Raw genomic sequence first — 21,005 nt, 5'->3', positions numbered from 1 at the left:
CGGCGGGAGGTGGAGGGAGGGCAGACGGGAGCGCGGACGGCCGGCGGAGTCGGCCGGAGTCGGTCGGAGTCGACGTGCCGCTGCCGCTGCCACCGTCGTCGCCGCCGTCGTTTGTGCGTCTCGCTTCGCGTCCGCCGGGGCGCGGATGTTATTCGCGAGTCGAGCGTCAGCGTCGCGAGGTCGTGTCCCGAGCCGCGGAGAAGCCGGGTCACCCGCGGTAGGACTCGCGTCGTACGTCGCGTCGGAACCGGTGAAATCCGCGCCGTCCCAGCCGCCGTGCGGCGGCTCCGTCTTGCGCACGTTGCGCGCTGCCGCCGGAAATTCGCGGAGTGACAAGCGCCGGGTTCGCGTGAAAAAAAGAATTACGCTTTTCGTCGTGCGTGATTTTTTTTCTCGGACGCTGCGTCGCACGCGTTTCTTTGCTGTCTCTGTCTGTGTCTTTATCTCTCTCTATCTATCTCTCTCTCTCTTTCTATTTCTCCGTCGCTCTCCCCTTCTCCCGCTCTTCCTCCTCCACATCGTCATTCTCCCTCGTCCTTCCCGACGTCTCCGTTTAACCCGATCTCGTCCATTGCTCCGAGGCTCTCTTTCTCTTCCACTCTTCCCCCTTGTCTCTCGCTCTTTCCCTGTCTTTCTGTCTGTTGCCGAGCGCGAGACTCGCGGTAGACCGGAAATCGCGCGCACGGCCTGTCATCTTCGGCCGGCGCGACTGATTACGTGTGCCGTCTCGTCGTCGTCGTCGTCGTCGTCGTCGTCGCCGTCGTCGTCGTCGTCGTCAAGCGCGCGAATCGGTTAGTGGTTCGGTCGTTTCGCGATACGTTACTGGCCCCCGGCGGTCTGGCACGGAGGAACGAGAGAAAGCCTCGTCGGGTGTGCGTGAGGGCAGTGATCTCTCTCGGAGAGCGGCGACCTGACGACGGTACGAGCGGAACCGACGGTGCCCGATAGAATGTGCACATACACAGACACACACACCCCGGCGCACTCATGCATACGTGGATATACGCGTCGACGACGCTCTTCCCTTGGCCCTGCAACCACTACCCGGAGCCCCGGCAGCCCGCGGATTTCGAGCGGCGAGTCCAGCCGTTGACCACGGAACGTTCTCGAGGACGCAAGGTAAGGAAAAACTCAGTTACGAACCCGTCGCCTGATCGACGGATGCACTCCGCGCGGTGCAGCGCCGAACGCCGATCTGCGAAATCGACATAAGCTCTCGGAGGAATCGCGGGACACCGTTCGTTTCGTTAATTCGCGATTAAGATCTCGCTGATTCGAGCCTCGCGGTGCTTCCGCCGCCTTTACAGCGATCCCGGGGAACGGAAAGAGACGAAGAATCGGGAGGGTAAAATAATAATTAGAAACACGAGTCTGTTAAAATTTTCAGAGACTAGATTTTATTTTTTTCGTTTTATTTTTAGGTTACAGGCTTGAAAAAATTTGTATACACGTGTATATGTATATGTAATCTATCTACTCGAGCCGATCTCGCATTGCTGGCGAGCACTCTTAGCCCCGAACCCCAGTTCGCGTCGACGGTGACGAGCGACTTGCAGTTCGCATTGTCAGCGTTAATCAGTAGATTCCCGAATCGATCCGATTGCGATCCGCTTTCGGTCCCCGCAGAGCTTGCCGACTGAAAAAAAATATAAAATAAAATATTGGTCAGGCCGTATCTTAATTTCTACTTGTAAACAGTCCACGCAGGACATTTACGTGTCTCTCGATCGCTGGATTATTTAATCAAGACTCATTGTCGGTATCTACTCGCGAGCCTCGGACTTTATCCTCTTTGCTGCCTCGGTCATCGCGGGATGCGCGGCTTCGTCCAATTTTTCTTTCGCTCGTTTAGGTTTCGGCGTCATGTCTTCGCCGGTGGTTGTCTTTCATCGCGTTCATCGCGCTCGCTTCGTCTGGGCGGAGCCTGCGAGCGCGGCCAACTTTTCCGGAAACTTTTGACGGGAAGAAACGGAGCCCGCCGGTCCGAGAGTCGAATCGCCGGCGAGATCGCAACCGTTCCGCGACTTCGTCCACGTCGAGAACCGACCCTCTGCCCATGGAGAAAACCGATCGTGGATTTCGCGAGAAAACCGCGCGGACATATCCCGGTACCCCGACATTGAATCGAAACGCCGACCCTTTCCCACCGGTGGGTTTTTCATCACCGGGCTCGCACGGCCGGTTCACCATTGGTCGGGACCTAAATGAGAATTTTTCCGACGCGGCTGTTTGGCCCGGCCCCCTTCGAGCCGTGCGTTTCCTTTCCAAATGGCGGTGCATCGGTGCCGAAACGCGGTGCAACAAGCATTTTCACCCCCGGGTACATCGTTTTTTTTTTTCGCTCCCCTTTTCCCACTGGGCGCAACAATCACCTGGGCCGCAATTGCCCCTGCGAAAGAAAATAACGACCAATTTCGCGATTAATCTTTATCCCGACAAGTAAAACTCACCCTTGAAAAATTAGAGAATAATTATGTAAAAACGCACCTGGGAGGGACAATGCGATACTAATTATATATTGCGAAACGTACACGTATTATTGCAAATTTACTTCTTACAATTAATATTATTTAATACACTAAAAAAAAAAAAAAAAAAAAAATTAATTCCATTACACATGTATATAATAGACTGATCCAATTACTGAATTTTTATCATCTCCCTTGTAATATGTACTACGAAAGAAATCGGTATTTCGCGTTTGCCGGATTTCACCGGTGATTTATCACCAGAGGACCGTCCAGCTTCGCGAGAGTTCCGACAACGTTACACGGGTTAGACGGATTACGATCTTTTAGTATCCCCATCCACCCCCGTACCGCGGGCGCTTCTCGGCGCTTGATCGGCCGCGCTCTTTCAAGTGGCCCTCCGCTCAGGCCGATCGATTACGATCTTTTCATATATCGCACGAGAGAGAGTGACGTCCCTCGTTACCTCGGCTCTCACCCTCAGCAGCGCGCGGCGCGGCCGGAATCCAAGGCGCGAAAGCCAACGCGAAAGCCATTCTCCGTCTATGGGCTGTCTAGCCGAGGACGAGACAGACGCGGGGACGCACTCTCGCGCGTCCACGAGCGCACGCACGCGTCGCGACGACGTCGGGCGACGCGGCGCGTGCACACCTGCGCGCCTCCGTTCGTGCATGCGTGAGAATGCGTGTGAGATTGGTGGGCCGATCGCGTGGTGTGCAGGTGTGCACAATTCTTTTCCCCACAAGTCCGTCTTCCGCTCTTGGCATTCGTCTCCTCGGCACGAAAGCGGATTTCGATTCCTGACGATATTTCGCGAACCAGTAAGGGATTAAAAGAAAAGCGTCTCGCAGGATCTCGGGAAGTTTTGCCTTCGCGCGCGACGCGTTTGAGTATACGTTTGCTTCTGTTGCATCTTTCGACCGGAATCAGGCGAGACTTGGATAAAGTTTATTAATTAATTTATTTAATTTTTTTTTTTTTTTTATGTTATACTTGGCGCGTTGTATCACGTTCGATTTATCCGCGCCCAGGCGGTGCTATTTATTTGGTGTCGGCGATATATTTCGGGCCGGGGTCGGATTAATCGCGATGAGTGACTTACGCCGGGTCCTCCGCTCGCCGAGTGAGGAGGATCTTAATAAACAAGGGGGTTATCGCGTAGCGTGGGAGTGCGTGCGGGCTCTTCGATCGCAAAACGGACACGCACGTGTATGCGTGCGCGATGCGCGCGCAAGTGTGCAGTCATCGGGGCAAGAATCACCGGAGGCTGGCTTCTTTCTTATTGTCTGCGCCGCGTCTACGCGCGTTACCGTCCTCGGCCTCGGCACGTACCGTCGTAAGCAACGAAACTACCGCGCTTTTCGATCCGCTCGAAACCCCGATCGGGAGCACCCGACTGCATCTAACGGTAAATCCCTCGACAAAGAATCACCCGTGGATTTTGATGGAGAACGCAAATTCGCGCGGTCCTTCCACCCCGTCTCCGCCGCCTTCTTTTTTCTCTCGCCCTTTCTTTTCCGATCGCCAGCGTTGCGGGCGCGCGCGCACACGTACGCCGCTTTTGTGAATGCATGTTGCCTCCGAGGAAAGGAACGAAAGAAAGAAAGGGAGAACGAGAGAGCGGGAGAAAGGGAGAACGAGAGTCCCTTGCGTCCGCGGGGCTTCGGTGTCAACAGGTTTTATTTTTGCCCCGCGAAAAGGCCAAGGTCCTCTCTTGCCCCTACCGTGCGTACAAGGGGGGCCTCCCCCTTTCTCCTCGCCCTGTTCTCAGTCTCCTCGGTCCCACAGTCTCCCAGTCTTTTGGCCTTCCGTCGAGTCGGCCCCCTTCGGTCGCGCTCACGGTACTCCGGCGGCGACGTGGACGACGGCGACCACGGGGAAGCTGCAGGATTAATGTTCCACGCCTCGCGAGAGCACGTCTCCGATCGGAATGAGAAGATCCGCTTGGTCTTCGGGAAGCGCCGCTGAACGCGTTCGTCGTCGGTCATTTATCACAGCCAAAGACACTACGAGTTTACTCCCGACGAAACCAGACCCGCCGGACAGCTTTCTTACGAAACTTGCATCTCGAGATATCCCGATTACGAAAAAGGAACGATGCGCCTCGCGGTCTCGTCAACGCTCCGTTCGGAAGGTCCTCGACGAGGGATGCAACGACGCGTCTTGCATACCCTGTATGAACGCGCGATAAGTCCACCGCTGTTTCACGGTGAATTGAGCGCGTTTCTCGTACCGCGATAAATACCCAAGACCGAGACGAAGAAGAAGAAGAGCGGCTAACGTGGCCGCAGCATCCAACGACGGCGGGGGTTGCATCGGCTCGTAGAGGAAGCGCGGCTTGCCGGCGAGCCAAGAGAAAGACAGAGAGAAAGAGACAGAGGGAAAGGGGGGCTTCCGAAAGAAGGGAAGAGGGATCGGGTGCAGCGGCCTGGTCGTCTATATTCCACGTGACTATAGGCGGTCCGGCTAGAGGCTAGAGTCCGCGTATAATGTATTCTCGAATATCGTACACTCTCTCGTGATCGATATAAGCCCCGACGCGCGCCGGAGATGCACGAAGACCCACCACCTCCTCCTCATCCTCATCCTCCTCTTCGTCCTCCTCCGTCCTCTTCATCCTCCGAAGCAGCCGCCCGCTTCTCTCTCCGCCGGTGCTTTTTTCGCGCGGAGTGCAACGCACGCCGAATCGCGACGCGCGAGAAAACCGCGTCTTTCTTTTTTTTTCTCTCTCTTTTTTTTTCTTCTTTTTATTCTCCCTCGATTATTCACGACAATGAGACCCGGGAAGAAGAGCGAGTTCGCCGCGGATGGAAGCAGCCCGAAGAACAAATGCACAATCAGTCGCGGATCGTTCAAATCTACTAAATGGCATCGAGGATCACGGGGTTTTTTTCTTCCTCGCTCGATCCTCGCCATCGACGAGATCTTTTCCCATTCAGATTGATCGCAGGGACCTCTTTGCTCCGGGATTCTTGAGCGAACTCTCCCGGCTCTCGCATCCTAACCGAGCGAAATTTCATTTATCACGGCAAAGACTAAATCTTATTTCGCCCCTCTCGGGACAAATTTCCTTTATACGCAAACAGAGAATAAAGATGCAACTGTAATTCCATCCCGGCGTAGTCGGAGAGGCACACGCGCACCCTTGCCCTTACGCCCCCGTTCCTAAAAAGGTGCAAGGGCGGCTATTCGTCTAGAGATTCAGATAGGAAGTCGAACAACGCGCGCTGTCTCCCTATAATTCGCAAACGAGTGCAAAAACCCCGATACGCCGTCAAATATTTATAGTCCGATTACTTTCCGTCGGAATGCACGTCTGATTTAATCCGATATCGACGCGCGGGCGCGATTAAAAATGAAGCAAAAAGCGCGAGCGATTTAATTTGTCTCGCGTGCATGTGAAATTTATATCTCTTCCAATTGCTTCTTCTCGTACGGCGGGCATCACCGTTGTCCGGTTCTTTTATTTATTTCACCACCTCGTGATACTTAATAAACGAGGATCGCGAATCACTTTGTTAATAACTCGGGGCATCGAAATTGTTACAGCGGACCGTTCGCCGCAGAGTAACGTGATATCAAGCGTCGCGATTGCAACGTGTTTAATCGTTGAGGGAGGAAGGATAGGAAGGGCGGAGGAGGAGGCTTATTTGAACGTTAACTTTATTAAAATTATGTAATTGGATTCAATCTGGAGAGTCGGTAGAGGAGGGTTAAATATAATTTTGAAGCAATGGTGATTGACTCATTCTTACGCGCGACCTCGAAGCGTTTCCCTTTTTCTTTCGAGGACCAAGAGCCGGGAGGGATGTTGAAGAAAGAGGAAGTGGAGTGCGCGAGGAAGACCTCGCGCAGAGGAGAGGAGAAAACCGTCTATGGTGGGAGGTTGTCAGTGCACGTTCCAGAAAACTGGCCGCCATCTCCGTCGACTCCCGTCTCTCTTCCTCTTTTTTTATTTATTTTTTACTATTTTTTTTCTCTCTCTCTCTCTTTCTCTCTTTTTCCCTCCCAGCGCCTTTCCTCCCGTCAATGCCACCGCCTGCGTGCTCCGCGCCATCGCGAGATATCGTCCGTTGCACTTTTCAAGCTTGCGTGCGAGCGTGTAGAAAGAGGAAGGAGCAAAAAGAGAATCGGTGCGAGATGCAACGAAGAAGGGAGAATGAGAGAAATCACGGATCCGTCCGTACGGCGCGCGAAAAATAAAATCGTCGAGGTACGTCGCGGTCCTCGTTGCTGCGTCAAACGCAAAGCGTCGCTCGTTGGAGTTCAACCCGATCAGCCGTGCGAAGCCGCTATTTGTGGGGTAATCGGATCCGCGGATGCGAGCCGGGTAATCGTGATTAACGATAACGATCGAGCGGGCCGGGAAGGGTTGTCTCTCGTGTTCGATTAACGGTGAAGCGCGACGGGGCTCGGCGAGGTCGACGACGGCGAAGGCGACGACGTCGTTGTCGCTACGACGACGGGATTTTTCGATCGTGGTAAAACGCCGGCCGATTTTCGAAGGTGATCTTAGGCGGGATAACGGACTCTTCGTCTCCCACTCGTTGCAACGGAGCTGGCAACGCCATTGGCAAACGGCAACGCTAGCCGTTCGATCGTAGGAGGGATAAACGGGGAAGGTACATTGCGCGTCTAGAGTGGGGAACCCTCGTCTTCTTGGTTCCGTTCGGTGCCCCGTCGTTGCCGAGGTCCCTGGCACCCTACGCCACTGGCACTGAATTTCGCACCGTCGAAAAAGGGCCGCGGAGAGAGGTAGGGTCGAAGGAAGCGAAAGCCGCGGCATCGTCGGGAGGGTGGAAGACAGGCCGAAAGGGGCAGAGGGGCGAAAGGCAGGCCATGTGCGCGAAACCACTCCGAAATTCGTTCGACTCTCCTTCGCGCGGAATTCGTTGCTCGATTCCTCCCTCGGCGGTCCGTCTCTTTCTCTCGTCTTACTCCTCCGCGGAAAAGCAAATTCTCTTCCGTGTCACTGAACCCGCTGGCCGTCTGACCCCGTCGTTCGGTTTTCCCGCACGAGGTGCGCGTCCCGTCCAAACAAGGCACGAAGAAGCTTCTTCATCTCTTATTTTTTTTTTTTTTTTTTTTTTTTTTTGTTCTCTTTCCGCTCTCTTTCGGTTGCGTGTCACGTATCGTTGTGTAGTGGTCGAATTGAATCGTCTCGAAAGACGCGAAGACGTGAACCCATTACAGCTGCCAAGCGAAAGAGCCGCGTCTCCGATTAACCGCAGCTACGCCGAACGCGATATACTTTCGACGTCGCGGACGAGATAAGTATACGTATAAGTACGAATCGCGACTTTTCTTCGTAATCGGTTCCGTCTGATGCAGAGAGCCCAGGAGTCGCGTTTATCCCGCACGAGGGTGCCCGAGTTCTCCAGCGTGTTCCACTGATCACTCGCGTTCGCCACGCGTTTTCGTATCGCTCGGCCGGCGGACTCGTCGACGGGGTATCGCTTCAAGGACCACCTTCCCAGCACCCAGGCCAGTTCAGCGGCGACCATTCGAGATTATCCGCGCTGCTCACCGTCGACAATCGCGCACCTCGCGACCGCGAGGAAGGCCTCACGGGACATTGGCCTCGGCGGGAGCCAATAAAATCCCTTTCTGTATCGGGTAAGCGACACTCTCCCGCTCTTTCCGCTTTCGCTTACCCCTTCTCGGGCGTTTCGCGGCTCCCTACTCTCCTCCGGAGGAAAACCCTCCTCGAGGAGGCCCGGAGGGACGAAAGAACGGACGGACGGACCGACCGCCGTCCGTGACACCGCTGGAACCGCACGGATGCGCCGAATGCGAGAACTCGGACCGAGCGACAAGGTGGCTGCCGGCTTCGCTCGTTAAACGAGACGAGAGTGGCGCAACGCAACGCAACGCAACGCCACACCGCGACAGTTTCGTCAGTCGTCCTCCGTGCCCCTCGATCGCCACGTACCTCCCGGCCGTCGCGGTGCAGCGCAGCGGCGGCGTCCGTCCGTCCGTTCGTCAGTCCCTCCGTTCGTTCACGAGTGCCCAGGCACGCAGTTCGTCGTTATCACCGCCGAAGGCAGCTTCTCCTCCACCTCTTTCCCTCCCTCTCTCTCTCTCTCTGCCTCCGGCTTCTCCCCCGATTCACCCGCGTCGTGCCGCCACCCCCGGGAAGTCGCCGTCGACGGGGAGACGCGGCCGACGGCCCGCAAAGTGTGCCGACGTCGTCCGCCCAATCGATGCCCGACCCGCGCGGGGCGCGCGTTTCCCGGTATGTGCACCGTGCGACGACCGAACGACATATGCATTTCGCGAGTGCATGTATGCGTGCGTGCATGCGAGAGTCTGGCACCGCCAATGTTGAATGGCCGACCGACGTGCGTGCGTGCGTGCGTGCATACGACGCACCGGACGATGCGTGATGCGTCGCGTAACGTCATTGTCTTCCGCGGAGCCTGGTTATTCGCGCGAGTGTTAGCGGTTGCTGCGAGTGCCAGTGAGAATGTGCGCAATTTGGGAATACGCGTCGATAGACGGAGATCGCCAACGGAACCGTGCGACTCGACGAGAGAAGCGAAAACGAGCAGAACGGAGGAGAGAGAGAAAGAGAGAGCTCTCAGTGACCGCGCGCTGCATTATCGATGATGCCTAAGCTTCTCTCTCTTTCTCTCGTTCCGGCTCAACCCTTCGCGATCGAACCCACCCCCGCTCCCCCTCTTTTCTGACGGCTCTCGCATATGGCTGGCGCGCGTTTTCCGCCACGCCACGATGTTCCGCGAAAATTGCTCCTCGCGGTTGCATCCGGCTGCATCTCTTGTTTTTCTCTCTTTTTTTTTTTCTTTTTTATTTTATATACATACATATATATTTTTTTTTTTTTCTTTCCTTCTTCTTCTTCCACCTCGTCTCCCGCTGCGATCGACGATTGCGATTTAATTTGGCCGGCGAAAATTAGATTAGCGCCTCTTGTAGCACTTCTATTCTCGGAGAACCGCGACGCACGTGGGGCGAAGATGACCGTCGGCCGCGAACGGGCTCGCGGAGAAATCGCCGTGGCGACGGGGAGCGAGAGGTTCACGCTCGAACGCGTCATTCCTGCAAATTGCCACGGGACGTATCGTGTTGCCCCACGGTCGATCAAGTTCCGCCGGCAGAACGTCGTTAACGTACGTGCATCTCGCGGATCTTTGAGAACCCTTCCCGAATTCGATACCCGGACACGGGTGAAATATTGAGTGTCGCGACGAAAATGGAGCACCAAGAATATAGTCCTGCATTCGCGGTCCTCTTTGTCGAGAACGCTTCCCAATGACGTCTCTCTCCTTCATCTTATTTTCGCTTTTTTCTTTTTTTTTTTTTTTCTACTTCGAGCATTGCCGACGCGGCTAATCCGAGTCGTGCTGGATCCCGTTTAAATAGAATTAACGTGCGGCATGCGTGGACAGTTTCGCTTTTTTCTTCCCGCGATACGCGCCGGTATACGTCGCGATCGCGCCAGTCTGAGCGAAGTTCGACGGTAGCTTTCGGGTGTGGAGGATACTCGGGAAGCGCCTATTCCGAAAGATGTCGACTTCGACCTCGGGGAACCGAGTCCCTTTTTTTTTTTAATTTTTTTTCTCCAATTTCCGCGCCCGTCACGGCGAAGTCAACGGCCGCCGCGAGCTTTCCGATCTCGGGCCTTTGTCTCGAGAAGCGCGGAAGGAAGGAAGCGTTTTTCGCCGCGAGAAGAGAGAGAGAGAGAGAGAGACGATAAAATTACCCTTAACCTCGGTGAATACATACGTCCGGGGTCAATGACACCCTGTTGTCTCGTTTCCCCTCTCACGCATGCGCACGGTTTTGACAGTTTCGCGGAGCGAAAGGAGGAATCTAGGAGCGTAGGACACGCTCGTCGACGCGACGATGCTGTTTTGCTCGTTAACGCGGAGCAACGATCGGTTTCCGGCCGCGTCGCGGCCCGACTCGCGGGAAAAGTGCCGAGAAAGAGAGAACGGATCAGTTCAGTGGGACATCCCCGGTCGGGAGTTGGAACGAAGACGACGTCTCGCCCGGATTTAGATGAGCGTCCCTGCTCGTCGTCGCGTCGCCCGTGGACCTGACCGTAAGGTACGATTAGGCAGAGACGAAGGAACCGAAAATCAAACGTGAAAAAGAAAATAAAAAAGAAGGAAAAAGAAAGAAAAAGAATAGTGAAATTAACGGAAGACGAGCCGCAGCCGGAAAATTCAGTTCCGCCGAGCTGGAAGAGAATATGTAAATAACGGAAAGCGAAATTGCAGTTGTTCGACATCGTCTCCTCCTTTTATCGATCGCGACGGACCGAAGGTATGCCGATCGATCGTTTCATCGGCGCGATGTTGAAACGCACGCGTTATCGCGAATGGAACTGCCCGGCGTGATTCCTCTGGTCGTGCAGCTCGCCCGAGCACCTCGAAAGTTTTTTTTTTATATATATATATATATATCTCCACGACCCCGTTGCGGACATAAAATCTCGCACGTGAACTGATAAGCAACGCTATTTTTTTTTTCCTCGCCGGCCCGATAACGCGCGCATAAATAATCGTTGAACTTGGACCGCGCAGTTGCGTCGCGCTCGTTTCTCTGCTTCGAGGGGCATTGCCACTGTTTTGTCTGGTGTTCCGTGCAATAGAACGTGACGTCGTGCACTGCGGAGAAAAAAAAAAAGGACAGAAAGAAGAAGAATAAATAGAGGGACACGCGAAAAATAATGGACAATACAGGTGCGTGTGCGACATTTTCTGCGATTTATTCTTTAAGCCTCGTCGTTTGTATCGCGCAAATTAGGCGAGAAAGGTACTCGCGATCGGTGGAAACTGGAGCGAGGAAGAAGAGAACGATAAATCTTGATATTTTATCGGAACGCGAGAAAACGTTGCCGCGATGCGAGATAACGAGATACGACGCCACGCGCACTCGCCTGGCGAGGGAGGGTTGCACAGCTCGAATGACGCGAGAGGAAAGACAGAAAAATAAAAAAAAAAGAAAGAAAAAAAAAGGAGAACGCTCGAAAAAATTCGCGCTGGGATTTATCGCTTCTCTTGGAGAATCGCGTCACGCGCGTTGTCACTTGCGCCGTGCGTCGATAAGCTATCGGCCGTGATTGCGAGCGAAAGGGACAAACACCCGCAATAAATTGCACGCCGCGGCTAAATATAAATGGCCGCGCTCTTTCTCGCTCGCTCTTATCGCCCGAAGGTCTCGCGGAGGACGATACTGCGAGAGGTCGGCGATGCGCGGGCTCAGAAAACGAACGCCGGAGATTACGCGAGAGGCATTATCGTCCCGCAAGGTTTCCCCTTCTTGGACGGCACGGTTGAACCAAATTTGCGGTGACTATTTTTTCTTTTTTTCCCTTTTTCGCGGAACGACTCGCGATTTCTCGGCGAACGGGTACCGCGTTCGTCTACGGAGGACGCCTGTTTATAACGTCGGTGGAGTTCAACGGGGGGAGTGAGCCCGCCGCCGCTTGCTTATTTGCGAAATTCGATCGCGAAAACGGAAAGGCGCGTGGCGAACTGGCTGGCCGCAGGAGGGACGAGCGGGGACGACGCAAACTAGTTCCGCGCGCGACCTAAGATCAATACTTAAGTTGTGCAAACAAGAACCGGGCGCGGGCCGCGAGGTGGTGAATCGCGCGCGGCGTGTGCGATTACGCGGCCGGTGCAACGACTTCGCCGTGGCCGCGCGACGTGTCACGGGCACCAAGCGCGCACGCACGCCGTCATTCGTGCCGGCCGGCCGGCCGACCGACCGACCGACCGCGTTGGCTAGGTCAGGGAGATCGGTCGCGACACCAAATCGGAATATCGGCCTCGAAAGCGACGATACCGAGTCTCCGCGACGATAACGTTCCGAGATTAGCATTTGCACAACGTCCCGTATCACCAGGTCGCGCTCCGATTATCGCGGATACCCTTAATCGCGAATAACTTGGTTATAATCGTTCCCCTGCGCGATAAGAAAGAGGATAACGGTATTCCGCCCGGGTCGGGGTACCGGCAGACCCCCGTCTTCCTGAATCCGTCGCTGCGAATTTATATAAACGTCGACGCGAATGAAAAACTTAATCTACGGAACGGTCCGAAGACGATCGATGCCGTTGAACGAGAAAATTGTTCAATCGGACAATAATTTAAACGGCGAAACGTAAAGATATTCTCGTATTAAATATACATCATATTAGATAAGATATAAAATAAAAATGTATATAGGACGATTTAACATTCGACGCGAACACGTCGTGAAAGGTATCATAATTCTTACCGAATTATGTTAATATATTTTTAAGGATCTTGCGAAAGAGTACGGAATTAAAAGTTTAGATTTTCCAATGAAACTTTTCGTTGACGTCACTGCCACCTGATAACCGACGGAATATTTCGCGAGGGATATAAATTCAAAACTGCAGTGACGCATTGGACTGTTAACTCGAGTCGAGAATGCCTTTGCCTGCGGACATAAATCGCCAAGTCTTAAGACTTCTTTCCTTTCTTTCGTCGCCGTAGTCACATTGAATTATGACGAAACAGGAGAAGACACCTTTTCCTTGCCGGCACGCTGAAGTAAATTAATTCTTCCGATAACCCGGATCAGTAAAATATCGAATTTTATTCTTCTCCCGGTTTACGATCGAAATAAAACGCTGTAATTTTCAGTTTCCTACGAGGCTTATCGCTCGAAGCCGAAGCATCTAGCTATTGGCCACGCCCATTAACAATTAACAGTATTTGTCGTCAAATGAAATTGATCATTCGTGTTTCCCTACGTCCTTTTCATTAAAAAGAAAAATTTATAATCAGCGTTACGAAATTAATAGTCATTTCTGTTTAATGCAAATAAACTTCGATCTCAGTCTAATCTCGCTTTTTTAATCGTTATAATGTTCCACCATTGTAGATTAACTTTAATCTCGATTCAACTTACTTCTTATTCCTTTCTCTAGTCTTAAGAACTAAAAAATGATAGGAGGCGTAGAGTTTAATCGTGATTTTATCTACATTGCTGGAAATGAACGCGGAGACCAGAAAAGAGATAGAAAAAAAAAAAAAGAAAGTAAATTAAAAGCAGAGATTAGAAATAGATTAAAATTAAGAGCTAACGTCAGAAGAGCGATTAAGAATTTTTGCTTGGCGCAATATCTGCATATCAGCGAAACAGCTGATTATCGTTATGACCGTCAAACCTCGCCGAGAGCCACATTGCGAGCGTTCTTGAACTCTCGAGACGGGCGTGATAATAAAACGCCGGGATTTATTTCGCGTTCTCGCGAAAGCATACGTAATATCTCTTTCCTGCACAAAAAAAAAAAAAAAATTAAATTCCGCGAGAGAGAAGCTTTTGTACGAAGACATGTTTTTTTAACCGCCAGGAAATCTGAATACATTTTTCCCGTGTTGAAAATTTAATGATTCCACATTTCGCGCTCCTCGTTATTCCGCCGTGGCGTTATCAAAAACACTGACGGGTACGAACGCCATTTCCGCAAAGTATTTGTAAAACGCGTAGATTGAATGATACACGTCCATCATGAAAAGAGAATAAAATAATCGGCGTGCAAAGATTTAGCCGCAAAATGTGAATAATTATTTTAACGCGCTGGAAGGAAGGTTTATTCGCTCGAAGTTGAATTAATTGGAACCCAAAAGGAACATGCAATATTGTTATTGAATTACCGGCGAACCTTTGCTCTGCGACGGATAATTTTCTTTTCCTAATTTTTATAAAATAAAATTTAAGAGATTTCTTCTGCAAAGAGCAAAATTGGATAAAACCTGAGGAATCGTACCGGTTATGGAATAATTTTCTTTGTTACTTTGTTACTCGTTACTCTCAATCGTATTGAAATATAATATCTTTGTCGCGCATATTCTTTTCGATCTAATTGATTCAACGCCGAGATGGCAATGAGAGGACCGGCGGAGTTTCGAGCCGTCTCCGGAGTTGGCCTTCGCTGCCGATGAAATCACAGGAAGGTCACACCGATGTATTATGCAGCTGGCTCGTGCGTGGACTAAGGGAATGCATTGCAATCGCGGGGAGGTCGCGATTGACAAAATCGCGGATCGCGGCGGAGGGAAGAGCGCGTGTCGAAGGGTATAATATACGTATGCGTGCGTGCGTATGTGCTCAGCCGGGCCTAGGCCGTGCCTACGAGGGCTTACGAGTCCTACGACCTCTCTAATAGAACGAACGCATGCCAGTCATTGGCCGGTATGGTCTAGGCGATGGGCGGGCATAGGCTTCATGGGTGTGTAGTGCGTGAATCGCTGGGCATAGTGTCCCTTTTTTCCCCCCTCTGTCCTCCTCTCCCTCGCTTTTACACGCATGTATTTTCTATCTCTCTCTTTCTCTCAGGGTGCGTGTCTGTCTCTCTCTTCCTCTCGAGAGCCCTTTTTCTCTTTCTCTTGCTCCCGCATGCCGATTGCTCACCAGCGTGTCGCCCCTCCTGCCGCTGCGTTGCGCTGCATTGCGCTGCACTGCGAGATGCAACTGCAACGCGCCGCGGCTCGATACTCGCCTCGGACGAAGGTCCTTCGTTCTGCCGGTGTTTCGTCCCGCAAGACAGGATTGACCAGTTCCATCCGGAGGCTCGGAGGCTGCGGGAATATATTCAGATACACAGTGGCTGGAAAAAAGTATCTTCGTGCGCACACAAAAGCTCTCTTGGAGTAATTTTTACGTGGGAAAGAGATGCCTTTCTTTTATTATTTTATTTTTTTTAATTTAAATTAATTTAAGTTCCTTCCGTTTTAAAAATTTTTTTTTGTCTAAAATTATTTTGAGAACAACCACGACTTGCTCTTTATTAAAAAAAAAAAAATGCGATTTCCCACATTAGTACTCGTTAATTTTCAAGACAGGTCTTTCAACGAAATCAGTTACAACCACTGAAAGAAATAATTAAAAAAAAAAAAAAAAAAGGTCGAAGTATTTCTTTTCCGACGAGGCAATCAACGTTGATGCGTCCTCCTCATCTGGAGCAGCGCGGAGGCCATTCGCATCAGTCGACAATCGTTTACGCCATATGGACCCCTTAACGATATAAAACGCGCGGGAGTTCCACCTGTTTCACCCAAGACGAGGAAGAGGAGGCTAGAGGGGAGGATGGTCGGGTCGCTTTCAAGGGGTTAAATCGATTACCGTTTCCCAGTTGGCGACCTTACCTTCTTCAGGTACTCGCGCGATAGTCGGAGGGAAGAGGGGTGAAAAACGGGCGGGCTTTCGGGGGAGGGTAAAGGCCGGCCGGAAATGAATTTGCCGCGTATGAACGTTAATGCACGGGCGCGTGCAGAACGTGGCGGATTCCGAGAGAGCACGGTCGCGTCGTGTTGCTATGGGGACGCTTCTTCTGTCCGCTCTCGTCTCTGTCTCGCCTCCCGCTTCTCATCCTCCGGTTTTCTCGTCCTCCGTCCTTTCGCTCGGTTCTCGCACCGCGATTCTTCTCTTGTCCGATGCATATCGCCCCTTTAGCGTCTTTTTCTCTTCTTTTTTTTCCCCTTGGCTCTCTGCTTTCTTTCTCTCTCTCTCTCAACTCTCTTGTGGCTCGCAGGAAAAATGCGTCTCCTCTCGCGACAGCGAAGACCGTTCCTACATCTGTCGCGCGCGATTTTAATGATTCAGGAACTGAAGGAGACGTTCCCGATGATGGTCGCAGCCGAGGAAGGCGTCGCGAATACTCGCCCGTCCCTTTGGCGGAACGAGCACGCGACAAAGAGTCACGATGATATGAGATCAGGAAAGACACGACGTGCGCGGAATCGACAAAATTTAACTTCCAACTAGGTACTGCTTGTTCGCGTCGAGCGATGCAGTGCGGATTCTTCAGCGCTGATCCAACGCGATTTCTTATCTTCGAACCGATAGCATTTGACAGATCTTGATTTCTTTATTAATAATTAAACAAAAAAAAAAAGAACAAGTTATTTGTGTTATAGGAATGCAGGTTTATCGCAGTGAAAAATTGTAATACATATAAATGAAGTAATTTAAAATATTTTGAAAGCGTATTGCGATATTTTACTTCTTTTTATTCTGTCTAGAGTGTAACTAAAGTTTTAGCGGTTTATATTAATTATTGAAAAATTAAACGCGCGCTAAAAAGTCAGCAATGCATTTTTTCATTAGGCTTACATTTTTGTGAAAAATAATTACCCATTAAACTCCTAATATTATCGGCGATGACAAGGTTGGAGTTTATTTCGGTAGCGAAAGTACGATAAGATAGAATGAACGTTGTTTGCCCGTTAATGTACACACTTTTGGCCCCAGTTTCACGCGGATTTGTAAAATTGATTGCGCAATCGAACGATTTCGTAACGTTTTTATTATTTTCTATATTTTTTAATTTAATTTAATTTTTCTTTTTGCAACGGGTAAATATGCGTGACGCGTCTGTTTTGTCCATTACTAAATTAAAATGACCAACATTTGTAACATCTCTACTTGTGAATAAAAATAGATTAAGTCAGCTGAAAAGAGTTATCGACTAATGTACCTTTTAATATCGTCGGGAGTAAGAAAATAAGCAGTTTTTCACCGAAGCAAACTTAATTTCAAGTGCAACGTAACGTTGGGGCTAATCCTCTATTTCATCGGCTGCGCTCGGTGCAACTCATTAATGGAAACTCTAATTATCGCGTGGTGTGTCTTCCCGGAACTAACAAGACGGTTTTGCATACATAAAGCACGACCAACTTTCCAAGAAGCGCTAATTCCTTTCGTCGTTGTTGAACCGAAGTGCGTCGGGAAGCTACAAAAGTCCACGTCCACTTTCATCCGCGCGATGCGTTCGCAGGCACTCTTTGCCTTTTGTAAAAAAGAACATCTATTTTTCATATTAAAAAAAAAGAACAAGTGCACGTTCTCTGCCGTTTAAAATAGTTTCATAAATCGTTTCGGCTCAGCTTCCTTCTTTTTTTTCTCTTTTTTTTTTCCGCTTTTGCAAGTTTATCCAACGTCGAAGCTCACTGAGCCATTAGTTGGCGCAAGCGGTCGCGTTGACGTCGAGGTATCTCCGAAATGTCATCGATTGTTACGCGGACGAGTCGCGAAACCGCGAGCGACGTAACTCCTTCGTCGAGACGCGACTTCGTTCGGTTAGATATCGTAATTTGTTTCGCGCGACGCTAAAGAGAGAGGACGAGACGGAAAAGAGTATCCCGTGGTGAGCCCGCCCCTGAGACTCAGTTCATTCACACGGTCGTGTCTCGCTAAATATAATATGGCGGTGACCCCCGGTCCCCCGGTTGTCGATCCCCTCGCGCCCTTCTTCCCGAATCACCGTTCTCCCGCGCTTTCTCTCTTTCTCTCTCTTTCTCTCTCTCTCTCTTGCTCTCGCCCGCTATCTTCCTCTCTCTCTCGCTCTCCTCGATATCCCCTGAATTCAACGCCCCTCTGATTACGCGTCGCCCTTTTGCGCCCCCGCACCCCTCCCCCTCCCCTTCGCCCATCTCTCCGTTCCTACCGTGAGCCTTCGGCCCTGCCGCCCTTCGGAGGACTCTGCATCACGAAGGAACGCGAGATGCACTTCACCGCCGTGGACCTCGTTCTTTTTACCAACTCCGGCTACGGATTTAACGATACTTAAACCGCGGCTGCGGTCTACGTTGATTTTCATTCCAATTCCACCTCGCACGTTAACATCTTCGCCGGCGATTCTTCGGCGCAACGTTCGTCGCACGCGCTCACTCGCGTTGCTGTTATTAATATTAATAAAATGAGAACGAGCGAAGGCCGAGCAAGAAATGCCGGGCCGGCTTCGAGGATCACGGGCAGGAATATGCAGTTCGGCACGACAGGCAAGAGAGACGCGCGAAAATTCACTTTCTGCGAGATATACATCCAGAGAAACGGGGGCTGCGAGATAATAATTTATTTTTCATATTCTTGCCCGACTAGTTTCGCGTCTCGGGGTTCCTCGCCGCGAATCCTGGAGCATCTTAAGCATCGTCCACAACGCGTCAAACGCGTTCCGGCAGCTTTGCACGTACGCTCGGGGGCAACATGCGTGTCTGACAAAGCCGTCGCTCGCGTTTCCGAGAAACAAAAATTCACGAGAGGATCCCTCCATCCAGCACGGGGTCTCTCTGTACACGCAGTCGTAAAAATTGTCACGCGCGAGCAGCCGAAGCTAATCGCATAGCCTATCGCGGAAAATGAGTAACGTTCGCTTCAATTAAAATTTACAGCTCGTGAGATTTTCGTCTCTGAAATAAATTACGCTTAAATCTACCGAAGAAAATTCCATCGAGGACCGATAATTAAAATAAGAAATAAAAAAAAAATTAAAATACACGAATCTCGCAGCGGTAGTGTTAAATACAAAATTTTCTTTTCATTATTATTGGAAAAATTATATGTCGAACGACATCGAGATCCGATTAGCGTGCGAATTATGCGAAGGATCCGACGGTTCCGCGTCGGGATATATCGGTCGCGTGAAACTCCGGTGGAATTGAGATTTGCGATCGGCCCTTTGGAAACAGCGCCTTACATCCCTTAGGCCTGGAGCTGCGGAGAACGGCAGAGGCCATTAAACTGTCTACGAACGAAGATGCAGGGGATTTTTACAACGTCCGAGAGAGTAGCCTACCTACTCTCCGCGCGCAGCTCCTATATTCTTCTTGCTCTTCTTCTCCCCAGTTCTCTATCTCCGTCTTTCTTTATCTCTCTTCTTCTTCTTCCTCCGGCTTCTTGTTTCTCGTAGGACCCACGGACTTTTTCTTCTACGCCCTTCTGGTCTCCGCGGCGGCCCAGCAACGGCCCAGCAACGGCGTCGCCGAACCGGGGCCGCGATCTTCGCTGAAACAAAATTCTTTACGCGAACCTGCCGAATGTCGAAGGCCCTGCGATAAATCCCCCGTTATTCGTCGCGCGAATACGAAGCTGAACCTGTCCGGCTTGTGGGGAAGGAAAAAAAAAAAAAAAAAAAAGAAAAAGAAAAAAAAAGAAACAGCGACAGTCTCTTCATCCCTTTAGAAAGTACAGAGCTCCGCGAAGTTAGACTGTTTAATAAGTGGTGGTTTAAGGTTCGCCGTTAGTAGATAACTTACTCGATAGCGTTAATATTCTGCAGAGAAACGCCCGATCGCTAATGCCGATTTGCATCTCCGATTGCAGGTTCGCCGCCAGCTTGCCACCGACACTCTCGGACGAGCCCGTTGGACCCAGACTCTCAGGATATCTGGACCTGCCCTGCGCGGATAAAGAGCCCGTGGGACGATAGTTATCGGCTATACTTGATGACACTAACCCGTAGATCCGAACTTGTGGGCTTTTTTATATGCATACCGCAAGCTCCTATCTACCGGTACATGTAGTCAGGCCGGCGTTAAAACTTTTCGACGGATCCTCTCCTCTTCCTCCATCACCACCACCGTCATCACCAACCCTCCGTTCCCCCGAATGCTCGCGGCACTTCCGGTTATCAGCGACAGACTTCTTGCCGAGTAATTTTCCCCCGTCCCTCCCCCCCCCCCCGCGCGTGAGAAGGGCATCGTTTTGCATCTGCCGACCGTTAAAGCGCGATCGACATGCGGCGTTAAAGTTAAGGGATATGCATTGTTTAAGAAGATCAACTCCAAAGGGTTTCACCGTACACGCCGACGGAGTACGCTCTTTATTGTATGACATTGTACAGCGAGATGCACTTATTGTAAAACCCGAGGAGACGCGCGGCAGACGGAGGCTCTTTCCTGCGACCAAGTTTCTGTAAAACCAAGAGAAAAAAAAAAAAAAATGAAAAAAAAAAGAAAGAAAAAAAAAGAAAATATCCAAACTGCGAGTCCGTAATTACGATCGACGCATCCAGTAGTATGATATTGTATTTAATTGTACATGGATATTGTCAGTGGATGTGAGTCGCGAATTCGGACGCACCGAGTCGGGGCGTGCGAGAGAGATCCGCCCGGTTGAATAAAGCGTGGAAGGGAGATGAGGCGAGGCGACCTGTCGAAAAAGTCGGTCGTGAGAGTTAAGGGCGAAGAAGAAGAACGGCGAACGAAGCGTCGAACGAAGGGAGAAAGAAGCCCCCGCGACGACGTCTGGGTGAGGTAGTAGGTTGTATAGTAGGGAATGGAAATTCGCGAGATACGAAGTCCACTGTACAACTTGCTAACTTTCCCGGTCGTCGGCGCTACGACGTTGCTGGCACCGCGACGAAGCCGCTCCCCCAGGACTCTCGCGAGACCACGCGCCGCGAGCGAATGGAATCTCTCCGCGGAAGAGAATACGCAGCCTCTCGTTCCTTTTATTTATTGTCTTTTACGTGAATGTACTGATCGATGGAGAGCCTTGCCGTCTTATGCGAATGCGTACGGGATGATATTTTCTCTTGGTGTAAGTACGCAAGTGTACGCGCTTGAGTGCGAATGTGGTGTGCGTGCGTGCGTGCGGGAAGTACATGTAAGGATGAAGATGAATAACGTAGATATTCACGATCGTGTTCTTGCGGGTGTGAGACAAGACGCGAGCGATTTCGAGGGAAGCCCTTTCGTCTCGGAGATATACCGTCCAATTTGCGTACTCTCTCTCTCTCTCTTCGGTGAGTTA

At 51.1% G+C, this 21,005-nt stretch overlaps 1 long non-coding RNA gene across 1 annotated transcript; it reads left to right on the top strand.

The window, feature by feature from the left end:
• The first annotated feature begins 50 nt into the window (after positions 1-50).
• LOC139109753 (uncharacterized) lies at positions 51-20,224 on the top strand. Its single transcript, XR_011546891.1, has 2 exons — positions 51-1,119; positions 19,575-20,224. It is a non-coding gene; the product is annotated as an uncharacterized lncRNA (long non-coding RNA).
• Positions 20,225-21,005: the final 781 nt, after the last annotated feature.

This window comes from Cardiocondyla obscurior, linkage group LG18 (assembly GCF_019399895.1).
Source record: "Cardiocondyla obscurior isolate alpha-2009 linkage group LG18, Cobs3.1, whole genome shotgun sequence".
NCBI lineage: Eukaryota > Metazoa > Arthropoda > Insecta > Hymenoptera > Formicidae > Cardiocondyla > Cardiocondyla obscurior.
The sequence above is the reverse complement of the archived record's forward strand: the minus strand, read 5'-3'. Positions and strand labels throughout refer to the sequence as shown.